This window comes from Ovis aries, chromosome 8 (assembly GCF_016772045.2).
Source record: "Ovis aries strain OAR_USU_Benz2616 breed Rambouillet chromosome 8, ARS-UI_Ramb_v3.0, whole genome shotgun sequence".
Taxonomy (NCBI): Eukaryota; Metazoa; Chordata; class Mammalia; order Artiodactyla; family Bovidae; genus Ovis; species Ovis aries.
Genome location: NC_056061.1, coordinates 56,630,453 through 56,635,459, shown reverse-complemented (window position 1 = coordinate 56,635,459; position 5,007 = coordinate 56,630,453). Strand labels below are relative to the sequence as shown.

Sequence of the window (5,007 nt, the reverse complement as noted above, 5' to 3'; positions counted from 1 at the left end):
TTCATCCACCCCACATTCTGCTCTTTGATATATTTTCAACTGTTTTCAATTCATTCTCCATGGACAGTTCAGCCTAAGCTGATCCAGTTTGCCCTGTGTTTTGGTACATTCTGGCCTCAGGCCTTGCTTTGATTCTCAGCTATTATTTTTGTTTCTTTTCTAGAGTTCAGGGTATCTGCATTTTCTCAGGTAATGTTGCTCTTGATTTATTTATATGTCCTGTGTACTCCCCCTTCTGTGTTTTGTTTGCTTGCTTTGTTTTTTTACCACACCACACAGCTTGTAGAATCTTAGCTTTCCAACCAGGGTTTGAACCTGGATCCTCCGCAATGAGAGTGCAGAGTCCTAACCACTGGACCACCAGAAATGCCTTCTGTTTTCTTTTTTTTTCTTCTTTCTATTATTTATTATTTATTATTTATTTTTCTCCCTCCCCCCGCTTCTTTTTCTTTCCTTTTTTAGAAACCCTTCTGTCGAGGGCTGACTTTCAATAGATCACAGCCAGGGAGCTGCTCTGCTACATATGAAACCCCAACCCAGAAGGAGGTCATCTACAAATGGTTTAGCACGAAGTTCCCCATGAACATGTTTTTTTGTTTTTCAGTAGCATTCCCACCCAGATCTGTCCTGACCATCTACATCTATTCATAAGCCAGTGATTTAAACTCAAAATGCATTTTCTGTTAACACTGAAAAACTGTCCCTCAGACACATCTGTAAAAGCAGGTGACAGCATTTTTGAGCAAAAAGAGCATGAGCTTTAGAGGCAGGCAGATGTGACTATTATGGGGATAAAAATGAGAAAATACTATAAAATGTAAAGTATTATTGGGCTCCCCAGGTGGCGCTAGTGGTAAAGAGCCCTCCTGCCAATGCATGAGATGTAAGCAACTTGGGTTCATGGCAATCCACTCTAGTATTCTTGCCTGGAGAATCCCATGGACAGAAGAGGCTGGCAGGCCATGGTCCATAGGGTCACAAAGTGGGACATGACTGAAGCAACTTAACACATACACGCTTGGCATCGGGCTCAATAGATTCGAGTTTTCTTCTTTTATCTGTGACTCACTGCCAAACAAAATATATACTCACAACTTTCCCCACTACACTCATGTCCCCAAGGAGCTCTAGTGTTTCAAACTGTTGGTAACAATGGAAAAGTATGAAATATGTGGAAGTTTATAAAAACATTTATGCAACATCCCCTTAGACTCTGAAGAGGAAAGTCAGTGTAACATACTAGCAACGGTGGTGAAAGAGAAGGAAGCAAGATAGCAGAGATGGGGGAAAGGCAGGAAACATTTATTGAGCACGAACTCAGTGTGAGGCACTGTGCTAGGCTCTTCCAGGTATTATGTACTTAATCATCTTGGACTTTAAAAAGAATGAAACGATGCCATTAGCAGCAACACGGACGGACATACAGGTCATCATGCTAAGTGAAGTAAGCCAGAGAAAGACAAATAGCATACGATATTGTTTGTACGTGGAATCTGGAAAAAAAAAAAAGATACAGATGCACTTATGTACAAAACAGACACGGACTTATAAACATAGAAAACAAATGTATGGTTAACAAAGAGTAAGAGAAGGGGAGGGATGAATTAGGAGTTTGAGATTAACATATACACACTACTGTAAACAACAAAGTCTTATTGAATAGCACAGGGACTGTACTCAATATTTTTAAATAACCTTTAAGGGGAGAGAATCTTAAAAAATTGTATATATATATGCATAACTGAAATGCTTTTCTATACACCTAAAACTAATATAACGTTGTAAATCAATTATACTTCACTCAAAAAATATTTCTGTTCTCTACAGAGAAGAACATCATGGCTCCAAGTTAACAAATCTTGCCTAAGTTTATGCAACTAATATGTGGTGGAGCTAGAATTTAAAGCTAACTCTGAACTCTTAAGTCCATAATATTTCAATACGTTTAATGCACATCAAAATGGGTACAAATAGTACCTTAACATGATTACTAAAATCAGCATTTACATACCTATCATAAGATAAACACTAAGTCATTGCTCTCCCAAAGGGTAATTTTTTATTTTATTCACAATATTCTTAAATGTCTAGGCTTAATGAATATGAGAAATTTAGGTCAAATGGTAATGGTAATTTACTTTTTTTTTCATAGGCTCACTTTATAAGGAATTTATAATAGAAATACCTTCCTAAATTTAACTGTGGCCTGACTTCCTCAGTTCTTTAATAGCTTCCAGATGTTTAGATAATTTTGTTTAGAAACTTTGTCTATTATCAAAGTTTTTCACTGATTAAATAAGACTTATAATAAAGCATGTCTTCTCTACCCTGTTGGACCTCATGATGTTGAAAACGTTTTTGAAGTCCTAACTTCAAAGTCGTTTACATGGTTATAGTCTCATAATAAATACAGGATTATAGACTTTTCTGTAAGATTATAAAGGAAATGAAATAGAAATAATGACAAAATGACTTCCCATGTTCATATCTCTGTCTTTCAATGTTTACCAATTGGCCAGCAAAGTTGATATGTTGAAAAGTCTTATTGACATCAAAGGATATTTTCCCTAGTACAAAGGGTCAAGTGCAGCGCCTGGTCAACCCACAGACCACTGGTAACAGAGTTAAACAGTTTACTTAAGATAACGTTAAAGCGAATGACAGTGTGTACAGTGGGGAGTAAAAAGCGTAGATCTGCAGGCTGGAGATGTGAATACTAAGGAGTTAGTGAATGTGAGGAATCAATTGGGAAAATGGTGAAAGTGAACTGAGCGTGTTAGTCGCTCAGCCTTGTAGGACTCTTTGGGACTCCATGGGCTATAGCTCACCAGGCTCCTCTGTCCGTAGAATTCTTCAGGCAAGCATACTGCAGTGGGTTGCCATGTCCTTCTCTGGGGGAATCTTCTGGACACAGGGATCGAACCCACATGTCCTGTGTCTCCTGTGTCTCCTGCATTACAGGTCGATTCTTTACCGTCTGAGCCTCCAGGGAGAAATATTAATGAGACGCTTAGTTAGCTACTATGGTTAAACTCCAAATCTCAAGGAGTCCGAAGTTTAGAAAAATAGTGCTGATTTTAAAAATAAAAGCAAAAAAGGCTTCGGACAGTTTGATTTCTTTGTTTTAAAGATAGACAATATTTTAAGGCTGAAGACAGTAACAATAAAAAGACTTGAAATTTAAACAAGTGATAATACAGTAGAGAGGTGACATGTAGCCACTGTCATTTCATGTGTGGGGTGAACTAGCATTACTTTCACACTTCTGATAGAGTTTTGTTGGATTGCTTGCTTCTCTCTACTGATCATCACCATCCTTTCCATCTGAACTGGTGTGAGTATGAAAACACACAGTTCTTTTACGGAAGGATTTACAAGATAGCACTAAGTCCGTTTTAGTAAATTCACTTTTAGAGTGTAGCTTAAAGAACTTTGAAGGAGGCATATATTGTACATATTATTGTAGTGGAAAAGTCCACCTGCTTAGAATTAACCCCATTGTATCCCAAACAATTGGTGAAATACTTGTTTAGAAGTGGTTTTCAGTTGCTTTTATTACACTGTTTTCTGGCTCTTCTTTCACATCCTTTCCCCTGGGAATTCTCTTTGCTGAAATTGTTTTGTAATCCAACAAAGGAACCATGCCGCAAACTGGGAAAACATAAAGTGTTTACTTAGCCTATTATTTTTTTGTCTTGATTTGTCTTTATCCTTTTTTGGGTTTTGATGGAAAACAAGATTATAGTAAGGCAAGCCTTTCTTTGCCTAAATAAATACTCCCACAACCTATGTGTCCTATATTCTGTGATTTTTTTAAAAAACACTTCTCCCTTTGGAACCTATATGTGATGGGGGATGTATTTCTTCAAATGAGCACCTGTTCACAAGCATTATTATAATACTGCCCTAATTTCTTGAAAAGAACAATCCCATCTAATTCACATTGTTATGTTGTTTAAAAAAAAATGAGTACATACCTTGGGAATCAAGGTCATATAGGGAGAAATAAATTTATACCGTGTGTGTATATGTGTATGTATATATATATATATATATGTGTGTGTGTGTGTGTTGTTGTTGTTTTTTGGTTGCCCCATGTGGAACTTCCCAGACCAGAGATCAAACCCTTGCTCCCTACAGCAAAAGCTCAGAATCTGAGCCACTGGACCACTGGGGAAGTCTACCATGTACTTATTTTAAAGTCAGCAATTGATATTCCTGAATAGAAAGCAAAACTGAGAAATAAATATTAAACATACTTATTTAAGCAAGAGGCCTAAAATTATCTACAATTTTGAGGGACAGAAGCATATTTAATTTTGACAACCATGCTCCTTTAAAAATTTTTTCAGAAATAAAAATAAAAGCTGGCAATTATTCACTTGATAAATAACAGGTTGGCATTAAGGAGACAAATGAATCCTATTCAATCAAATGTTAAGGGTAATATCTATGCTATTTTAAAGCTGGTTTTAATATTGTTAAGACAATTTGAAGCACATTCACCAAGTGAGGAATTACTTAAATTCTCTCGGCTGTGAAGGCCTAAGATAAAAGCAGAGAGACACCAGAGAGATCATACAGATACACATTTTTTCTCAGAATTTTTTTAAATTAAAATTTTTTGAACTTGGAGTATAATGTTCATATAGGAAAGTGTGCGTTCTTAACTTAAGTTCATCATTCAGTGAATTTTTCCAAGGTTAACACACCTGGGTAACCACTACCCACATCAGGAAATAAATCACTGCTAGTACCCAGAACCCTCTCTTGGTCATTACTCCACCAATAAAATTAAATCATCTTTGATTGCTATCATCATAGACATTCCTTTTTCTGAACATTAGTTAAATAGAATTGCACTGTATATATTCTTTTGTATCTGGCATTTTTTTTTTATTCAGCATCATATTTTTGAGGTACACCGAGGTTTGCTTGTAGCTATCATTAATTCATTTTTATTGTTGTATTATAACTGATTTTATGAATATACCATAATTTTATTCT

At 36.1% G+C, this 5,007-nt stretch overlaps 1 non-coding gene across 1 annotated transcript; it reads right to left on the bottom strand.

The window, feature by feature from the left end:
* Positions 1–294: 294 nt before the first annotated feature.
* TRNAE-CUC (transfer RNA glutamic acid (anticodon CUC)) lies at positions 295–367 on the bottom strand. The gene has a single exon. It is a non-coding gene; the product is annotated as a tRNA-Glu (tRNA).
* Between the last annotated feature and the right edge of the window lie 4,640 nt (positions 368–5,007).